The sequence below is a fragment of the Rhynchophorus ferrugineus genome, unplaced genomic scaffold (genome assembly GCF_030347505.1).
Source record: "Rhynchophorus ferrugineus isolate W39M unplaced genomic scaffold, kcgeb_rfMv2 rfM8, whole genome shotgun sequence".
Lineage (NCBI taxonomy): Eukaryota > Metazoa > Arthropoda > Insecta > Coleoptera > Curculionidae > Rhynchophorus > Rhynchophorus ferrugineus.
The window spans coordinates 14,286,708-14,310,196 of record NW_027472587.1 but is presented as its reverse complement, the minus strand read 5'-3'; the positions used below and the strand labels follow the sequence as shown (position 1 = coordinate 14,310,196).

Sequence of the window (23,489 nt, the reverse complement as noted above, 5' to 3'; positions counted from 1 at the left end):
AAGCCATAAAAGCGTCGGGTCTCGACGTAGAACAATGGCGAAAAAATGAAGGCTTCGCCGAGGCTTATTGCGATTTTACAGGCATCTCCCTGGCTGGCGCGGTGGTGTTATACTGTACGCGACGGCAGTAAAAGCTAATGAAGAAACTATAAAGTCGAGGTCAGTCGTTTGATGAGATTTTCTGTGGAGGCAAACGATGTCGGGAAAATTGATTAGGAATAACGAATGCTTTTAGTCGTAATTACGCTCGGTAATGGCGCGATTTCATTTATCAATAGGGTGCAAAGAGATGTAGAAAAAAAACACATGGCTTCACCAACAACGTATATTCCGTTCAAGGATATAGTGAGCTCACGTCATCTAGATTGATGACGTCAAATCATCGCGATGTTCCGCATTCACTATGAGATTTGGTTCATTTTGATTCGGACATTTTAATCAAAACTACAACATTTTAATCTAAATAAAACAATAGAACAAAAATACTGGTATCAAGGGGACTGGTATATCGAGGGACTTAAAACTACAATTAATTAAACAATTATAATAGTTTGTAAGTTAGTGACGTAATTATAATAACAAATTATGTAATAATAATTAATAATATATTAATAAAAAATATATAATAATATAATTAATTGATATAATAATTAAATATAAATTGCATTAAACTTTGTGGAGACTTTGAATTGGCTCATGGGATTGGGAGATGATGAGAACGTTATTTCCCATAATCTGGAGATATTTCGTGGATTTATACATTCTTCAGCTGAACTAGATGCAACTCTAAGTGAGCATCCAAAGAAAGCTTCAGTATTTAAAGATACCTCCCTAAAGGGAATACAGAACGATCTGTTACAGTGTACACTTGAAGTTTGTCATACTTGAACAAATAATTGAGGAAATTAATAATTCTTCATTTTTGGCGATCATAGAGGATGGAACAACTGAAGTTGCAGCAAAATCCCAACTGGTAGTTATTTTTAGATATTTTCGCGATGGTGAGCCAATTGTGTGTTTTTGGAACTACTTGAATCCTGAAAAATAATTCACCGCAACGATTAGAAGTTTTTTTTTAGTAGAATCTTAATTATAAATTAATTTAATACTACATTTCATTTGTACTTGCATTAATTCATAAGCAAGATGAAATGCGCTTATTTAACCTATAGTTTACACTAAAGGTATACACTTTATATAAGCTCGTATGGTTTTGCTAGCTTCGTCTTGTGATTTCCTGCGCGTTGCCAGTAGTTGTATTGCTTCCACGTTAGTATGATTTAGTAATCTCATTTCGAGTATTAATGCAAAATCTTAGAAAACTTCGCAAATCCATTTGATTTCCAGGTCATCGTACTTCGTCGGTTACATAGCGATAGGCATTGGTAATTAATCGAAGAATTTTATTTTGGCAGCGTTGGATGACTAGTTCATTTGAATACTTAGTGCAACCCCATATTTGCACCCGATAGATCCAAATTGACTTCAATCGAATCAATCTCTTTAATTTTAGATCAAGTTGTGAGTATCTTCCGACTAACCAGTATAGTTGTTTTATTTTGGTTCTAATGTGCTTCGCTTTTTTTCTAACTCTATAACTTCTATGATGTTTCCAGTTTAATTTATCGTCAAGATGTATGCCGAGGTATTTAGTTGATTCTTCTTGAGGACTCGGGCATCCATACGAGTAGATGTGCTGAACAAAATTGTGATGTGTGACAGAAGAATCATCCGCGGTACTCCAACCCATTAGAACTTTAATATACGGACTACTCGTATTAATGTTGTATACGAAAATAGAAACCATCTCATTGACTATATGGATAAAATAGAAGATCAATTAGCTCTATTCTCATCATGTGATACCCCACTTAGGCTTTTTAACCCACTGCAACAAAGGAAAATCCTACTGGAATAAGAGAACCTATCGATAATTTTGAACGCAGTATTATTTAAATTTGAAATAATATTGATAACATTATTAGTGAGCAATTAGATATAATAAGTCATATGCCACCTGAAAATAAACGGAACCGTCCAGGCAACAGTAACAGTGTTGGTTAGAAGTCATTCCCATATTTGTATTAATTCGAAATATCTTTTAAAATATCTGTAAAATCGTATACAAACATGACCATATTTTATTCTTACCTTTACTATAATCTTCAGATAAGTTCTGTTTCCATATTATTTAAGATTAAATGATAATTCTGTACTAATAATTCATCCTTATACACTTATTTTCGCATTATCTGCCCCTAATTTTGCGTATAAAATAATTATATTACCTCAACAAAATATAAATACAAAATTAACCTAAAAATGACTTCTAACCACAACTGTACTAAACGACAACACGTTTATAGAAAACGACCAGTAGTTGTCAAGAATCTCTGGCTGGATTAGAACAAGTGGGCATGTGCAGTTCCAGCCAATCTAAACTTGTGTAGACATGGATGTATAGGTTTTTTGCTAAAACTAATTTCTACGCTAGCCAAATGTTACTTTTTGAATGTGTTTGCTTATCTCCTATGATCCTGTCCCAATTAACTGAGTGATCCGGACGAGAACCGGCAGAGGGGCGCGTGGAGGCGCCGTATATCTCCCGCTCTCGCACGTGGAGAAAAAATCGGACCTAAAAATTCGGTCACGAATCCCTGGGTCCGTTGTCGTGATGGATCGATCACGTTGGCCATGTTTGCGTTCGGCGGGAACAATGGACGAACGAGCGACGTCCGTCCAACGGAACACCGTCGTCCGGAAAAATAGATAATTGATGGCCAATCTACGACGTTGCCTGATGACGGGACGGGACCGTTTGCACGACGCCACAAACGAAACGAACGGAACTTTACAACGTTAGCGGAGACGAAATCCCAGTTAACTTGATTGATCGTTTGAGTAAAAATTTTCGTTTGTTCTGCTGTTGTATATCAACAAGGAATACAATTAAGTTGACACGAAAATATTGTCCCTACATAGAGAAAGATTTTTGAAAATATACTTATTACATCTTTATTAGTTGTTGCTGACTAACTTATGATTTATCTTTACAGTAACTTAAATCTAGGTATATATTTTGGAAGATCCATCGGCCCTATCTTAGACTCTAATGTAATAACGTTTATGTACTGGCACGGTTGGTTTAATATTAAATACACCTCACACTGCACAACAACAAATGGTTTCATTCTTTTGAGTCTGTCTCCTGTTCTGGTGTTATACAAGAGTTGTATTACTTTCATATTGGTATAAGGTAAGATATTGTGGAGCATGTCGATACTTGAAGGTCTCGGTGTAAGTAATCAGTCCTGTAGTATCTCTGTGTGCCTGCACTATTTCTCAGGACCTTATTCTGGAAAACTTTGAGTCAAATTATTCATATTGTCGCTTGCCTGTTGTTACTTGTGTATGACTTGTTCGCTATTGCCTCCGACAGCAAGAATTTCAGTGTGTATATATAAAATTGGACACAATACACTTCCCTGTGATACACCTGCTTTAGCTTCTATTATTATAAAGGCGGCTTCCTTTAACTCTAAATATTCTGGCTCTAATATAAAATTTCAATAGTTCAATGTATTGTTTCGGTAACATTTTCTATAGCTTATAAACAAGGCCATCATGGCTTGTGCTACACCGAGGAATATATCTGACCATACCTTTTTACCTCCATAAGCTTTTTCAGTTACATCTGCTATTCTATAACTGATCAATTGTCGAATATTTATTAACAAATCCAAACTGATCTGTAGGTATTAGATTTTTTCTCTCTAAAGTAAAAAGATTCGGAAAGAAACAAAAAAATGAACAGGAAAAGTAATAAAATAAATATTGATATAAAGCGAGTGAGATATATATACCTGATAATATGCATAGAGAAAAGAGATACTATCCTAATAACCACAGGACATCGTAAAAAAGACGATAAGAAAATAAATTGAACATAGAAGTACATCTAAAAAATGCAATGAGACTTAGCAAATTAATTTATTCAAATTCAGGAAAAAACTCGACCGAAGCAAGAAGACTGAGCAAAGACACTTCTCACAAGCAGCAACTATAAAGTAATATTATAGAAATGCGCTATTAACATTATGTCCATTTTATATCCTAGCCACCTTCTAAATTATTCCCCTACCTGAAGTTTTGATTACAAATTCACTAGAATGTACCTCAAGCTATATGATCTATATATATGGATCAAAAATTATGTAAGTTAAAGCTAGAATATAGAGTTATTTAACTTAACTGGACTGGACTGGGTCATATATAATATTATGAAAGTCACCTTAAATTTTATAAGCCATTCTAAAATTCCTCGATGGCTTCATTGGTATGTTCAAACGAGACCAAACACAATCAAACCCAAGAAAAACACTGATAGAAAATCAGAATATTAGAAAGAACCAAAAAAAAACATACGAAAGGAACAGGAAGAAAATGAAAATATAGCAAGAAAGATATAAAGTTAATGATAAAGAAAAAGACGAAGACAATAAAATAATAATAATAAATATACACGAGAAAAGACGGAATAGAAAAAAATAGGATATCAAAGAAAAACATAAAGAAAAGGAATGGAAAAAGAAGAAGAAAATCAAGAACTAAAACAAAGAAGATTTTGAATTAACTATAAAGAAAACAGGAAAAAATAATAATTATTATATAATAATTATAATAATTAAATAAAACATCCCGAAAAAAAAGACAGAAGAGGAATAATAAATTTAGTAATAATACGAAAAGAGGCAATGTGAAATAGCTAGAAAGAATAGCGTTGTGATATAAAAATAGGATATGAATAACGACAAGAAAAGGGAAAAAGAAAAGGTAGAAAATGAAATAGATCGAAAATAATGATGATTTTGAGGTAATAATAAAAAACATGAAACCACAAGTAAGAAAAGCATATAAACACTAGAACCAATAAAACAGAGAAAAAAGGTTGATAGGAAGAAGACGATATGCATAATATTTTTTCATCATTTAATTATTACATTGTTACTAGTCGTTTCCGTCTAACCTACAATTTGTCTTTATGATAACTTAAATCTAGGTATATAACTAGGAGGACCCATCGGTCCTATCTCAGTCTCTGGTGAAATAATGTTTATACATGTCACTGCTGAATTTTTTAATATATGCACCTCACTACACAACACTACTCAAGATCAGATGGTTTCATTCTTTTGAGTCTGTGTCCTGTTTTGGTGGTGTTCAAAAGTTGCAATACTTCAATATTTTCATGAAAAGGGAGTCTTTCCTTATGCCCCCTGGCAATTCTCTTGATTTCTTGACTGACTGTGGGTATCTGAACGTCTCAATATAGGTAGTCAGTCTTATAGAATTTGGGTGCGCTCACGATATTTCTCAGGATTTTGCTCTGAAAATTTTGTATTTTGTTTATGTTACTAATTGCAGAACATCCTCATAATTGAACTCCGTATGTCCATATATGTTTCAGTATTTGCTTATATAATAACAATTTATTATGATAATTGTGATTTTCTTCCAATTAGCCAATACATTTTCTAATAGTTTAGTTCCAGTTTTTATCTTTTCTTTTTTATGTATTCCTTCCAGCAAAATTTTGCATCAATATTTATTGCGAGATATTTAGCGATGTTGCTATATGGAATTACAGTATTTTCAATGTTATTGGTACTTGTACGGTCTGATTGTAGGTGAACTGCACGTGCACAGATTTACTTTCTTTACTTATTTAATTTTTATTTTCCAAACATGTGTCCAATTATTTATATTGTCACTTGCCTATTGTAATTATCGTGTGGCTTCTTCGCTATTCTCTCCGACAGCTATAATCGCAGTATCATCAGCAAATGTAACCATCGTAATATTCTCCATTTGTGGTATATCACAAGTGTAGAGTAGATAAAGCATTGGCCCCAGTACGCTTTCTTGTGTTACACCTGCTTTGGCTTCTTTTATTGTAGAATAAACTTCTCCTTGTTTATCTGTAAACATTCTGGCTGTAATGTACGATTTTAGTAGTTCGGTGTGTTGTTATGGTAACATTTTCTATAGTTTATGAAAAAGGCCTTCATTTTTAACCTCTTTGAACGCTTGTGCTATATCGAGGAATATAGCTGGGCATACTTTTTTACTTTCGCAGGCTTTTTCAATAACATCTATTATTTTATTGACCTGGTCAATAATTAAATTCTTGTTAATAAACCCAAATATACATAGATAGAAACATTAATTCAAATGAGATGGAAAGAACAGCAAATTGTTGATAATATCACTCAGATATCAGATCTTTTATATCATACATTTATAAAAATACATTACAATGAAAATATAATAAAAAATATTCAATTGCACAAAATTGTTTCGAGATTTTGCGATCAAGCGATCGAATATGACGACGAAAAGGTACATCAGCTCGCTTGCTAGATCGTATGTCCACAGCAGGCGACATAGTCAACCTAGTCTGACCCCTCTACAGTACGCCGCCACAGGAGGAACCTGCCTTTACCGTTATCTCAGGCGTAAAGATAAAAAACAGATCACCAGCCGAAGAACGACAAAGAGAGGACGCCGATAGGCAAATCGGTGACATTTTTCACTTATATAACAACATCGAGATACGATAACCAACAATAATAATCCGAACTTACGCGTAGGCGATCTATTAAATATTTTAAGACATTTTTTTTGCACATATACATAACGCAAGTAAGAGTAGTCATCTAACATTAGGCATTAGTTGCATATATTTTTTAAGTACATACATACGAGATTTCCATCGTTAGCTCTCTAATCCATTTATGCATGTAATTTTGGCGAGCGAATCCTATCTGATGGTCCGGGACATCGTTGTGGATTAAACTGTCAGTATCTCTACTTTATGGATATTAGGTTGCTCAAAGAACGACCTTGAAGGGGTTTTACGCTTATTAGTTGATAAATTAACTCGACATAAATGTATGTGTATTAGAATATTTAATTTCGATGCAAATTTAACGGTAAGAACGACGTTTAAAGAATCTATCAGTGCGTGCAAGATTACCTTCGACAATAAAAATACATTGATAATAAATATTAAACGATATCAATAGAAAGAAAGAAAATAGATTTCAAAAATAATTAGGATAAATCATATATAGAAAAAAACAAAGATAGGTTAAGGTAAATAACAGACAAAATAAAAACAATAAGAGAGGTAAAAGTGAAAAATGCACTAAAATACAGATAGCTTTAAATAGAATACTTATAATAATAAAATAAGAAAATATTAATAAAATATAAGAAATAAATATAATAATATTATAATAAAGAAGGAAAATAGAATAAAGAGGATAGAAAAGAAAAGAACACTAACAGAAGAAAAAAGAAAATGAAGGAAACAGAAGGATAGCAAACATTTAAAACGTAAGATAAAAAAATACAGTTAACAACAAAAAGAAAACGATAAAAGAAACAATAATGATATAAAAATATAATAAGAAAAAATGCAGTAATAATACTAGTAAGTTACTTAATATATATATATATATATATATATATATATATATATATATATATATATATATATATATATATATATGCATTACCAAAGTTGTAACACTTCTTATAATAATAAAATGAATTAAATGCTGAAACACGAAGCTGTAAGTGTGAATAAGAAATTGGTGTAAGTGAGCAGATATTTAGATTGTAAATAAGAAGACCTAGTAGGTAAAAGCAAAGAAAAGATAAGAGGAAAAAAAGATTCAAAGACAGAAAGGGGAGGAAGCTTAACAAAAATAACATCACATAAGAGCAAATTATAAAGAAAACAAACAATAGCCATTACATTAACACAAAAAGAATATGCAGAAGTAAATAGAAAAAAAGATTGCGAGAACACTAATAAAAACAATTTTGACAAGGAAGCCAGCAGGATACGAAAAAAAAAGAAAACAAAGAATTGATGAACCAGGACAAAAAACGCGAAAGAAGTTATGAGAGAAAATAATTAAAAAATAAAACAAAGAAAAAATAAACTCCTAGAATATAAGAACGATGTTGGGAGCTTGAAAAATGAATGATATAGTATACGAAACGCCGAGATATCTGGGAAAGAACTATAAAAACAGTATAGAGACTGGTCCACTCCAAACAATCCAGAAAACTGTTTCATTTTAATAAAGTCAATAAAGACAAACAAAAAAACTGCTTTTAAAAAAAATAATAAAAAATTAACAAATATTCTTTTCAAACTCTCGAAAATACTAACTCCTTAACACCATTTTATAATTATAATCACAAAATATTCAAGAATACAGTTTTTAATAACCGACTAGTCCATAAAAAATATTTTATAAATATGTTCTTCTCTGAGCTATCCTAGTTCTAAACAAGTAAAATCAAAATACGAAAAAAAGATATATAGAAGTCAATAGAACGAAAAACTGAGAAAAGAAATTACGAGGATGGAAAACGTCAAACAAATGATGATTGTTTTAGGCCTTAGGTTCACCCTATAGATCTCTTACGGTTAAGCAGTGCAAATTTGAACGCTTTCGGTTTTTAATGGCCTTCAAGACAAAAAAAATCGAATCATGTCTTGGTACCGTTCAGCACTAACAGTAGCAGCAATATCTTAGTCATTTTTAAAAAATAGGAACCATTGATGTTTCCAGCATGAATACCACACCATACAGTTGTTTTTACCACAGCATAGAGTTGTTAGTGGATACAGTGATATTTCGTGAATTAATTGAGGATTATGTGTTCCCCAAAGCTGACTGTTCTGTTTATTGACGTGGCTACTAAGAAGAAAATGGGCCTCATCGCTCATTATCAATTTATACGAAAATTCTTCAATTTCACCAGACAACCTTAGGATTGTATTACTGTACTCAACTCGTTGATCAGGATCGCTCTGTAGCAATTATTGGACTAATTGAATTTTGTACGGGAACACTTTCAAATCAGTTTTCAAAATTCGCCTTAAACTACGTGCAGAAATGTGTAACTGGGAACCACGTCTCCGAATTGATGTTTCTGGAGACTCTGCAACACTATCGTGCACCAGAGCCACATTTTCAGCGTTACGAGACGTCTGTTGTCTTCCAGAACGAGGCCTATCTTATGCCGTACCGTCCTGTCGAAAATGTAAATCATTTAAGCATTTAAACAACAAATTGTGGTTTTGTGAGGCACTGGACGATTAGAATATTTTTGACGCAAGTTCCGCTGAGTGGCAATAATGGAACGATTTTTTTTTCAATAAATATTGGCACTATTTTTGTTCGTTCTTGTGGTGTATGTATATCCATAATAAAATTTAGACGTCTACACAATACAGTGGTTCAAGCGAAACTGAGCTAAACGTCACATAACCAAGATGGCGCGCACTCAAAAAAGTAGCGGAATATACCTTAAAAAAATTCTATTCGTTCTGGAGCGAATATAATTATCAGAAGTTATTTTTTCATTAAGAAAGGAATCCTAAAGTTTGATAGAAAAACTAACTTTAACTAATTATTAGTCTGAGGTTTGATTAAGATTTTAGAGTAAAAAATCATAGCTTGTCCAATTTATTGTCGTTTTTTAAAAATTACCTTATTGTTTCCAAACCTTTGTACGGTAGTGTAGAGGCAATATCGAAAATTGGTGCTTTTGATATAACAGACTTCTTTTGTTGGTCCTATTCCCTGGGGACTTGAATTATAGCGTTGATAGCACGAACTAACCGTGCGGACCCGCAATTAAAATGCAACGACGTCATGGCAATTAGTGATGCATCGTGTCATCTTCGCGACAATGACAAAACAATGACAGCCCGACCGTCCAATGACAGATTATTATGTCTGCCAAGGGAGTGGCACCCATTACCGATGCCTGAGCTTTTAAAATAATCATATCCAATCATAAACCCGCTGAAATATCTGTCGGCATTCCATGCGTGCTTTGCTCGGTGCTAAAATATTAGTGAACAACGTAATATATAGTCGTACTTTTGATTATGAATCTAATAATGGAATACAATAGTCATGGTTGATATTTGTCTGATTCTCAAAAAGATAGTAAATGGCTCTAACACAAAATCTTAACAGAAAAATAATTGGAATAATGATAAATATTATCAGATATATGCAAATAGTTACAATCTTAAAATTTATTAATTTTAACAAGAACTATGACAATTATAACAAAGATTCGGAAATACAATGGATTGAAAAAATATTTTAAATACCTGACATATAGTCCGTTCAATAAAACAGTAAATTCACGTCATCTAAAGTGATTCACCAAAAAGCAGAAGCATTTGCTGAATAACTGGAAGAAACTTTCAAACCAAACGAAACTAATATTGATTATAATTTGCCGGACATGGAAGCCGAAAATTCGATGATTGAATTAGTCACGTCACGTCGAAAGAGCTAACCAAAGTAATTAAAACTGACATTAATCCCAGGAAATCACCAGGCTACGATTTAATAACAGGAGAATTATTGTAAAAACTACTAAGAAAGGGAATTATAAAACTCACCAACTTGATCAATACAGCTTTTAGATTAAAACATGTCTCAGGCATTTTGAAGATGGAGGAAACTATAATGCTCCCACAACCTGGAAAGTCACCAAACGAAATAAATGCCTATAGAGCTATATTACTGCTGCCACTAATATCTAAGGTTTTTGAAAAACTCCTGTTGAAAAGAATAAAACGGATCATAGAGATAAAAAACCTAATACAAGTACACCAGTTTGGGTTTATTAACAAGCACAAGCATTCAACAATTGACCAGGTCCATACAATAACAGAGGTTATTGAAAAAGCCTACGAAAGTAAAAATTATGCTCATCTATATTCTTAGATGTAGCGCAAGCCTTCGATAAAGTTTGGCATGAAGGCCTTGTTAATAAACTACAGAAAATGTTAACAAAACAACACACCGATCTACTAAAATCGTACATTACAACCAGAATGTTAGAGTTAAACAAGAAGAAGCCTACTCTACAATAAAAGAAGCTAAAGCAGACGAATCACAAGGAAGTGTAATGGGGCCAATGCTTTATATACTCTACATTTGTAATGTACCACAAATGTGACACTATGTAACACCATGTAAATCCTATATTACTTAACATGATATGAAGGGATGTTCTACATCCTTTGAAGAACTGCATATCTTTAAGCTATCCATGAATACTTTCCAAACTAACAGTTTCCTCTGAAATAATTGTATTAGATTAGATTTATATTGAAAAAATTAGTCACTGCTTTTATACATTTCATTTATTTGATGTCTGGTGAAGCTAATATCAAGTAATAAAATATAAATAAATAAATAGCTGCAAAAACACACTCCATCTGAATCCTACGTAATACAAACAGGAAAACAGGCGGAATTATTGCTGTACACCTAATATATAACAATGCACCAAGTCGAGTGTATTGTATAACGTTAAAATGACAAAAATGCAAACCGACGTCTACGTCTCGAAGGATTAGGAACCATTTCTTCAGAGAGAAAGTTCAATTTTGTTTACGCTGATTATCATACAATACAGATCTGCTTAAGTGCGTTTATTGTTTTCTTTAAAATGATTAATGCGCAGTGAATAAATTCTATTAACTGTTTGGTAACGCGTATTGGATTATGATGAAATATATTCCGTCTTAAAATTGGCCCGGACCGGTGATTTGATACATGTTTTAACATCTGCTTTGGATTTAAATTATCAAGTATATTTAAATCAAAATATTTATGAATAAAATGAAATAAAAACTCAATATTAAATATAATAATTTGCATGGTTTAAACTAAACTAGGGAGAAACAAACATCAACTTTAACAATTACATGTTAACAAACGAAGAATCAAGACTTGCAGAAATACTAGCAGGTGTTTTAAAACCAATTAAATTTGATCCTTAGCTTATCAGTATTACCACTCTCATCTGTTGGTTCAGATGGAAGTGATAATAAATTAATTTCCTTGACCTTCTAGGAACCCTATCCCATTTCGTATCCCGAAATCAGAAAAATCATCTTATTATTCAAACAGTCTATATTCCTTACAATCTGACACATCACGTCTCGGTTAACTAAATATTTTCAGGCATTTTTCTTCTAATGTTATTAAAGCCTTCAAGAAAATAAACTAAGCTATCTTAGAACTGCAGTTAATTCTCTCCAAGTGACCGCTGAAAGCTATCGGAAGCTACAAGCCGGTGCTGTACAAGTTTCCCTCTTCATCCCAGAACTATTCAACCTTTACATGGCAGACATTCACTTGACACTGTCTTCACTAGTAGTCGGCTAATTCGTAAAGTAAAATTTCCGAGAAAATACATGATTTGTGGAAGATAACAATCACGTTTATTCCCAAATTTAAGTCCCCTGACAAGTGACAGCCACATAATTCATTTCTATTTTGATTTCCACATTATAAATACAATTAGCATCTAGCATTTTTCTATTTTGTAACCCTATTAAACGCACTGCACTATAGAGCCATTAATTGCAAAAAAAGGATGAAAGTTTATTATTTAAAATAAACATGAAACGAACGGAAGACATTATAAACGTAGCCTAACAATGAAAATGAAAATCTGATATGTTCCAACGAGCTTACAAAAGTCGCGCGGTTGTCAAATATCTGCAACATTCTTCAAAATAACTTATAATAACAACAGTTTATAAACCGGCAAAAGTTGTTTTAATGCTTTGCTTGTTTTAATAAATTTCAAATCGCTGCTAGTTAATACTAATAGGAAATGTTGGAGCCAGACAGAAGACGAGATAATGGAGGCCACCTCTTGCCAGTAAAATTCGTTAGAGATATAAGCATTTTCATTGTTAATTATTAAGCTTTTGCAGTTTTGATTGAAAACATTTTTAGCGTACTACAGCTGTACTGAATATTAATTGTTATCATTAATCATTGTCAATAAAATACCTCAAAAAATTAAAAATATAATCTTGGATTCACCGAATAGAAACCGTCCCCATACGAAGCGGGTGGATAAATCAAGATATGCTTGATGTTAGCTCTATCAGAGATTATATATATTATTATTACATAAGAACAGTGAGTAGTTTTTTCAATATAAATATCATTTAATACAATTATTTCAGAATAAAGTTTTGCTCGGAAATGAATCCATAGAAAGTTTAGAGACATGCAACTCTTTGAGAGAAATACTATAATATTAAAATAAATTATATTTAATAACAGTTCTGTTTCATTATTTTATTTAAATTAGAATTTTGTCAGAACTAAAACAAACTGAAATTCAAAGTTGATGTGGCAACATTTGACGTCATCAATTTGGATGACGTGAGTTCACTGTTTTTTTGAACAGACTATACCAATGCCAATAATGAATAATAAGATATTAAGAGAATCATATTGAGATCGGAGAAATCGTTCAAAGTTCGTTTAACTCGCCAACAATAAGTGCATTATATATATTTCGCAAAATCGTAAGAGCTTTTCTAAATCGATTTACCCGCTTCATTTACCAATAACGTCCGAAACAATCGATAGAAAGCATTATTCTCTAATGCAATTAGGCAGTGGTCCAACTAATCTCTCCATTACCGCGAACAATGCCTCTTCCTTTCTTCTTTTGTTCCGATAGGCGATTGCCGATATCTATTGTTGTTTTAGCACGCCCGGAAACGACCGGAAACGCGAGAATGTCAACGTGGTCGGGAGGAAGTAGATCGAAGACGTATCGGGAAGACGGGCGATACCGTCGGGACGATGAATGATTAATAGTCCCATTGAAAGCATCTTCGGAGATGAATATTTATACAACTATTGTTAATGTTTTGTTGACGAACAATGGCGCCATCTGTGAATTAAGTATGTTAATAACGGGAATGGTTTTGATGTCTTTTACGTTGTTTAATATGTACAATGATGTAAGGTGTTGCTTTTGTTGTGGTTGTTTGGGTTTTATTGATAATCGTATAATTTTGTTTGTTATAAATGGACATTTCATTGTTTACTATACATTATGAATTTTAATGATTTTGCGCCTTAAGTTATCGAGCAAATTCAATATATATTAAATTTTTTTTTGTGAATGCGCTAGCTGAGTGTAGATACATTTTATATGGTCCATTTTGAGGTTAATGAAATTAACATATAAAGAAATTTACACTGAATACAATATTTTTTGTACAATTTTAGTTTTGAATCTAACGAAACGTATACTTGAAAAAATAGAACTGCAAAACTCCGGCTAGGTGGCATAGTGGTAAAGGCGACAGGACGGTCCACCTACTGTCGTGATAGTCGGGGGTTCGAATGCTGCTGGGGCATGGTCGTAAATGTATGTTTGTGGTTGATTAATATTTGTGATTGTCCTAGGCAAGAGTGCAAAATCCGACAAAGTAAATGATCCCAGTTACGACAGTAACCAGGCTGGGTAAGACCGGATGTCTCTAATGACTGGAGATGGATTTCTAAGGTGGCCGCTCGTCAGTTGGTAGGTTTAATGCTGAGGACCGTGGTTTGGAACCGACGTTAATTTGTAGGTTCTAGTCCAGATAAAACCCTGGTTGCTAAAAGGAGATATTAATATATAATAAATCCTACTGCAATCTAGTATGGATTTTTGTTAATTTCACACTAAAATACACATACCTTAAGAGTTTTATCTTTATCCAAGGGCGTCTATATATATATATATATATATATATATATATATATATATATATATATATATATATATATATATATATATACATATTAATAACATTGTATAGATTTAACATTCTTTATTACACATCATCCATATTTATCCTCATTAGTTGAATAGAGAATGAATAATGGATATTAAAGTTCTTCCTATGAATCCTTATGCCTTATTTCAAGTGATTTTGATACAATATTATAAGTGCGAAAACCGCAGTAATATATTCAAAAAATTCAATTCAAAATATTCGAAAAATATATAGTGAAGAAGAATAGTACACAACACATGAAGGTAAAATAAGAGAGCCGCCTAAAGAGTGTGAGAGTGCTTTGAGAAAGGGCTTAAAAACTAGAAAAAGCCCCAAGCTTGGAAGCTCCCTTTGGCTCAATTAACTTAGTTAACTAAGTAACTTGATAAAAATTGAAACAAGTTAATAATGAAAAATAAGCTTAGGACGAAAGTATCAGAGTACGTAGAGTACTTCAGAAGAGGACAAGAATCTCGGTCGAACCAAGAAGACCGAACATAGACAGAAAAATATGGAAAGAGATAAAGAAAAGGAGAAGCACAAAAGTGAATAACTGGTGATATAACTCATAAAGTTAACTAAACTATAACTAAATATACAAAAAAAATCCACCTAAACTCATAACTGTTACAGAGGACGTTAAACCCAAGAATCATAGCGGATTAACCTTCGATGGGCATCTTTATATCAGCCGTTGACAGATAATTTTCCAAGTCATCACCGAGCGATTACGAACGTTGCCTACTGGCATCGATCTTCAACAAGGCGGAAAGCAGGAAACGCGAACTGGTCTCGTGCGAGACTGAGGTATCGAACCCATCTACTCGACTCGAAAAAGGACGAAGAGATCTCCGTTAATTTTAAACCGTGACGGAAAACGATAGTCCTTAAACGAATATCTAACTTATCAAACAGGCCCGAGACGAACTGATTGAAAATGGCGCTTCAGGCCGTTCCATGAGGATTTATTGAAATGGGCTTAATCAAAGAAGTAATTGATCTGGGTGCTCAAATGATGGGATCTCGTAGGGAAACTGTAAAGAATGGGCGAAATGTAAAAAGAATTAAAGAAAAGTAAAGAGAGAAGTTTTTTATGGAGTGACATGAAATAAATAAATCTTTTTTTGTTGAAATTTTTTATACTCTTTAGTTCAGTGTTTTCGTTTCATTATATCCTAGTTAAAATCACGTTAGACAAAAAACAGAGCAGATCACATTCAAACTCAATCAACCCTATACCTTTAGTTTCTATAATAAAAAAAAATTAAGTTGTGAGCTAACCGACATTTTAGTCTATTTGGTGAATATTATAAAAAGGAGACTAACATAAATGTAATTTTTGTTCTGATATGGCACAACTTGAGACTGATTTTTTGCTGACTGACTTCATAAAGATTGTTTTATTGTACTGTCATGTCACCAAAAATTACAGCAGTTTTCGAACACTACTCTTTCGATGCTGTTGAAATAATATTTCAAGTCTTACTGAACTGATTTACAAAATTAAATTTCGTTTGAACTTTCTCTAAACAATCTTGCTTCCGTCTTCCGTTCCACGCTTTCAAGTTCGCCATAGTAAGTGAATGCTTTACCAGAGAAGCTTCCCTATAGCACATAAGACCCGCCAATTACGATTCTGGAAAACATTTCAGTACATATCTTATAGTTTCCGAGATATAGGCCGCCGGATTTCACTCTGTGTCTCTACTTCCGCTCCATAGCTGCTAAATCCTCCATATCAAGTGAAGGATTCACCAGAGAAGCTTCTCTATAGCATATAAGACCCGCCAATTACGAATCTGGGAGGCAATTCAGTTTACATTTTATAGTTTCCGAGATATAGTCCTTCGACTTTCATTCTGTGTCTCTAGCGCGCTTTTTTCCGCTCCATAGTTCCTGAATACGCCATCCTAAGCGAATAACTCGCCAGAGGAGCTTCCCTATAGCACATAAAACACGCCAATAACGAATCTGGAGAGCATTTCATTTTATCTCTTATAGTTTCCGAGATATGGGTCGAGATATAAAAAATAGTTTAGAGAATGACCCGTTTCGTTTTCCGCTTCACTAAAATAACTCTTAAGAAGAATATTCTTGGAAAGTTAACCATTGAGAATATGAAGAAAAAATCGATTTTTTATTATTTCTAGTCCAGAATACAAGGGGTGAAGATTATATCAAATTCAAGACACTAAATAAATATGAAGAAAGGGAAACATTAATCTTCTTTATGCTTATTTTGATACTTTTTAATTTATTTTAACAAATTTGCTTCAGCAATTACATTATTTTATTTACACTTTATTGTCTAAATAACGCGACGTCAGTTGTTGGTCATATGATGTTATGTCTTTGTGGTACACTCTGTTTAAGAATTACTCACATTATGCCTTCACAGCATCAACCAAATACCTCGAATTTGAATGAAAGTACTTGACCGGGATTAGTTAAAACTTTTGTTGGCAGGTTAACTAGGGAAATCTCATACCGTATAATAACGGTAAACCTTATCCACATGACTTGTCGTGGTCTTTACAAAATACTCTTTATGATAGAAGAACTTTTGGTGACGTGAAAGAAGAGACGCAATATTCTTTGCCGAACCCAATGCATATCCGCTATAAACCTGTCCCATAAAGCATATATTCAAATAGGAGTCATACAACACTGTGGCGACCGCCACGACCCTTTAGGCCACCACCAATTCACCATCAATAACTACAAAGGTTGGCAACGCCGGTGGATTGGTACCATGCAGTTCTGGAGTATAAAAGGCCATCACGACGACGTCTCGCTCTCTTTTCTTATCACCGTCCCCCTGTAACAGTACCATTTCCACAGCGCTACCGTACTTCCTTCACCTTAACCTAATATCCTGTCAATCCTCCCATCGACCACATGTATCAATCGCAAGTTAAAATAAACAACTTTGATTCAACCAGTGTTTTTAGTTCCCGTGCAAATTCCTTCCAAAAATAGTAGTGAGTGTTCTGATAGATAACCGCAGTGGCAGCCACACGTTTCGACCGACCGACCGACCCGACGAACATTCCTACAACACCATTTCGCTTTATCGTCTCGAAGAATCTTCAAGATTTATCAACATCTGCGATAAAAATTGGAGAAACGTCCGCGGAAAAACCCACCAGGTACAATATTCGAGGCACAAACTCATTTAATGCCTCCATATGAGTGTACCTATCGTACTGTAGTTCTTCATGTGCTCGGTCTCGGCTATCCGTCTGACGTAGAATACGATATGTTGAAACAAATTTTCGGATTCGACATTGCACTCTCTTTTTCTAGCTGTAGTAAATATAATCGGAAATTTTAAAATTTACTGTTTTTTTACATATTTTAAAGTCTCCTTTTACCGACTGAGTTAATCTGGGCTGGACCTACTATTTAACGTGGGCTCCGAACCACGGTTCTCGGCATTAGGCCTACCGTCTGGCGAGTGACTAATTTAGAAATTATCCCAGAAGGCATCCGGTCTTACCCAGCCTGGTTACTGGCGTGACCGAGATCATTTTCCTTGTCGGATTTTACACTTTTGCCTAGGATAATCACAAATAATAAACATTCACAAACATAAATTTACGACCATGCCTCAGCAGGATTCGAACCCGTGGCTATCGCAACAGTAGGGGGACCGTCCTGTTACCTTTACCACTGCGCCACCAAGCCGGCAAAATTTACTGTTGATCGAGTGAAAACAACAAATAATCTAGAATATTTGGATTTTATGATGCATTAACAAGCCTTTAACAATAATAATTAAGAGTCTTATTCTTAGTGTTGTAACATACAATGGTTTTAAAATAAGGAAGAACAAAGGTAAGTATGTAAGGTTACATTTTGAAAAGTTCCAATATCTGAACATCATCCATTATGTTGCGAGTGGGAAAATAAAGACTGCAAATTTGTAACAAAATATTTTCAAGGACGTTAAATAGAAATCAACATATGCCAAAATTTCACTTCGATATAGCTGCAGATTTCGAAGCCATAACAAGAAGCAATGAATAAAATTATTCTTTTTGTTCAAATAAAAACATTGCAGAGGGTACGAGTGAAATAATATACAATTGTTCTAGAAGTAATATTAAACGTAATTATAACTTTTATATACATTCTATTGTAATTAACCACCTATTTGTTTTAGGCAAAAATTGTAGTAACTGATAAAAATTAGACATTTACATTAATTATGATACATTTTAGTAACTAGACTATCTCACGAAAAGGCGTTCTCGACATTTAAAAATATCTCGGCTGGAGTTCCTCAAGGCAGCGTCTTAGGACCTCTCCTGTATCTGCTCTACACTGCTGACATTCCAACAACAAAAGAAACACTTCTTGGAACCTTTGCTGACGACAGAATTATTATGGCAAAAGATATATCTCTGCCTAGTGGAATAGAAAGAGTGCAAGTGGCAGTCAACAAAATCTACAAATGGACGAAATAATGGAAAATTCAACTTAATAGCTCCAAATCTGTCCACGTTAATTTTGCATTGAGGCGAAATAATAAAAACTTACTTATATCACTCAATGGATGCCCGATTCCTCAAGCAGTATCAGCTAAATACCTTGGAATCCATCTTGACGGTAGATTAAATTGGAAGCATCACGTTAGACAAAAAGCAAAACACATTAGAACCAAAATAAAACAACTATACTGGTTAGTCGGAAGATACTCTCAACTTGATCTAAAATCAAAGAGGTTGATCTATAATACAATTATAAAGCCAGTTTGGACCTATGGGGTACAAATATGAGGTTGCACTAAAAATTCAAATTAACTAGTCATACGACGCTGTCAAAACAAGGTTCTTCGATTGATTACCAATGCATGTCGCTATGTAACCAATGAAGAACTGCACGATGACCTGGAAATCAAATGGATTTGCGAAGTATCCAAGATTTGGCCCTGAAACACGAAAGAAGATTACTAAAATCATACTAACGTGGAAGCAATACAACTGCTGGACAGCGCGCAGGATGTCAGGAGATTGAAGCGAACAAAACCATACGAACTTATATAAAGTGTATACATTTAGTGTAAACTATAGCTATAAGTTAATAATTAATAAATAATTATAATTTTATAATTGAGGAATACATACTGGTGTATTTTCTCGCACTCATCTTGCTTGTTAATTAATCCAAGTACACAGGAAAAGTAGAAATAGATTAATTGTAAATTAAGATTGTACTAAGCGTATCTAATAAAGATGTTTATATTTTAGTAACGATTTAATTTTTCTTTTATAGGTAAAGTATTGCCAGAATTTTTGAGGGAAAATTGAAGGAACTTAAATTAGAATAATGTTCTCTACTATTGTCTCCGACAGCTATAATCGCAGTATCATCAGTAAATGTAGCCAACGTAATATTTTCCATTTGTGGTATATCACAAGTGTAGAGTAGATAAAGCATTGGTCCCAGTACACTTCCTTGCGCTACACCTGCTTTAGCTTCTTTTATTGTAGAGTAAGCTTCTTCTTGTTTGACTCTAAACATTCTGGTTATAATGTATGATTTTAATAGTTCGGTGTGTTGTTTTGATAGCATGTTCTGTAGTTTATGAGCAAGGCCCTCATGCCAAACCTTATCGAAAGCTTGAATATGTAGTATATGACTTATTATTTCCAAATGCTTCCCAATTTTTATCTACTTGGTAAACTTTCAATTAATGTACATTTTAATTACTATTTAATTAAACATAGTTCATACAAAATTAATGATAAAGTTTTATATTACTATTTTTGGTAGTCTTTAAATAATATTAACACTTCCTTTACTTCCTTTGTAGCAAATGTTTGATTATTGCTTTTTCATTTCATGGGACTAAATTTATCTATCGCAGAAATATAAATAAAGAAAAACATAGTAGGCTGAAATTTTCAACACCAGTTATGCGTGTATGCGCTTGCGTAGAGCTTGCCAGAACAAATCATAGAAACAAACGATCACATTATTGAAATGGGGCAATCAAATATCTCTCTAGGGAAATTAAAGAAACCAATTAAAAATGTGGTTTCAGTGCCCGCATCGGTGGTACCACGCAAAACCTTTCCTCGGTCTCGCCTCTTTATGTTAAACCTCTATATGATACTCTATGTTCTTCATGCGCTCGTTGTCGGCCTCGGCTACCCGTCCGACGCTAGCCGCCGGTGTAATACTTCAAAATTTCGCTCGGTAGATAAGGTACGACCGTTTAGCCGCGGAACGGACCTTTTTAGGTGCCGACCGCGAACATTATTACAATTCCGACACGGGTGCACACTCGCTAAAGAGTAAAATTCTGTTTTTATATGTAAGGAAACGCTCGCAGAGACAGGTGGAGTAAATATGAGCCGCTGGGAGAGGTTCTAGGAAGCCAGTACCTCGGCTTGGTTATAACATAACCGGCATGGAAGGTACAACAGTCGATAAATTTGCTACTAATATACTGCCCGATTTAAACTTGAGAGAATATATTGATTTCTCTCTCTCTCTCTCTCTGTTTTTCTTTTTTTTTCCTTAATCGAAATGGTATCTAGCTTAACGAATTGGGGATAATAGGTGGCGTGAAATTTGACACGGTTAAAGTTTATATCAAGGAAGAAACTTGTGTAATATTACTTCTTCCGGCTCTTCCGTTACTCCCTGTGTACATTTCCTTTAATCATTGCATTCTGTCACGCAATTGTTGCCAACAGCAATATGAAAATTAAACTTAACCGGACTATAGCATCTCGTAAACATTTGTAAAAAATATCAGGCTAGTTTAGAATAGCTCCGCATGAGCAGTCTGCGCGAGACGTTGTACTTTTGGAGGTGTCTCCAGCCGGGCCCTCTTGCCTCCAACGGATTTCCCGTGCGTTCCTTACTAATTGTAAGAAGCATCTGTAAACATTATGGGGTGAGCTGATAGCGTAAGGTTTATTGAGTACTGAGTCAAACTACCCCATCTTCCCCTATCAGCCTACGATCCATTACTACCCCACCTTCCTCTACTCGGTTCCAGACCAAAATAAAAATTAATAAATATCACTAGAGATACGCGACATTAAAGCCATCTATTAAGATTTTTTTATTAATTATATCTTACATTAGATATGCGTAGTATTTAACAATCTTATTTAAAAATTAATTTATTACTACTGTTAAACTTTGTTTACTACTGTTTATTATTACTACTACTAAATTTAAAAAAAATAATCTACTTTAACTAGTGTTAAGAATACATTAAACAAGTTCGTGTGGTTTGGTTCACTTCGATCTTCTGATTTCCTGCGTGTTTCCGCTACTTGTACCTATTAGGATTTGCATCTATTTAGAAATATCTAAATTTATTTCCCCTCAACCTTATATTTATTATTAAACATTGTAAGGGTATTTCTCGGTTAAAAAAATGGGCGTTGGTATGAATTACTCGTTTAAACAGCACTAAATTCGAGACATCTCTGGCGTATATCAAGCGGTACGTACGGGAGGTGATCCGAAGGTCAAACGGTCCATGTGCGACCGAGAGGCCTCGCCCTCCTTATCAAACTGCACCATCTCGACGTAAAGGCGAGGTTTTATAGTGCGCCTCCTCCGTTTCCGATGGTGCCTGGGAATCGAACGACCGAGGTCGATCGTACGCATCTTCTTCCACGTCGAGGATGCTGACCTCGGTTGACACTCCGTTGTTGGTCGGTAAATTCTTCGATTTATGCGAATATTCAGCGCCACGCTCGACGCCGCGGTCGCCCGTTTAAAAATACGCTTACTTCGACGGCTCCGGTTGCGTAACTGCTATCGTTACAGTGTTTCTAATTTTAATATGGTTATTCGACGATGTATGGCTAATGCTCGAGTAAAAATCGAGATATAGTGCAATCACGTACAGACTTCGAACCAGTATTGCGCGAGAACTGCTTCCCATGATGTACACCGAGATCAACTAGCGTTGGAAACTATCGACTGAAAACGACTATCGACTGTTTAGTAATTGAGTACTTTTTACGATCGACTGTTTCAGTCCCTATTTTTGGTTCGACTGATTTTACTACTTTTTATTAGTGACTGTTTGAGTCGACTGTTTTCAGTTGTGTACTTTTAGTTACTATTTTTGATAACTTCTGGTTCAGTCGTTATAGCCGCGACATTGACAAAAATGTACCCAATTTATATTTACATAGATTTATATGTAATATATGTACTTTTATGATTATTTCGTAGTTTGCTTGTAAATAACAATATATTGTATATTAATATAACAGCAATTTGGAACGAAATTTTCCAAGATTGTTAATGTAATGGGCTAAATAGATTAAAATTGTGAATGATAAATAGTAAAATACTTTTGACTGTTTTTATGGCAATAATAGGAAATATTTCGATTACTGTCTCAATTTTTGTTAAACATAGTGAATGCCTGAAATGGAAGAGCAAAGACTAGAAGACTAGTACATACGGTTTCAGCAAGATGAGGTCACAGCACACAAAGCTCGTTCAACAATTCAATTATTGAATGACGCTTTTCCACAAAGACTAATTTCGCAAAGTGGCGATTTAGCATGACCAGCCAGATATCCGGATTTAACAGCACCAGGTTTTTATAGAGTTTTTTAAAATCAAAAGTTTATGTGAATAAGTCTCAAACCATTCAACACCTTAAAGACAATATTCGTCACGAAATTGAAGAAATTGATCGCCAGATGTTGCAGGATGTCATGAAAAATATACGATATCATATCATAACGAAATAAAAAACGTAAAGACCAAATAAACTTTTTATGAAAATGGAACTTAC

The 23,489-nt window shown here is 33.9% G+C and overlaps 1 long non-coding RNA gene across 1 annotated transcript; it reads right to left on the bottom strand.

Annotated features, from left to right (window-relative positions):
- Window positions 1-583: 583 nt before the first annotated feature.
- Window positions 584-22,652, bottom strand: LOC143200888 (uncharacterized). Its single transcript, XR_013006835.1, has 2 exons — window positions 22,181-22,652; window positions 584-1,037 (listed from the first exon to the last, which is right to left on the bottom strand). It is a non-coding gene; the product is annotated as an uncharacterized LOC143200888 (long non-coding RNA).
- Between the last annotated feature and the right edge of the window lie 837 nt (window positions 22,653-23,489).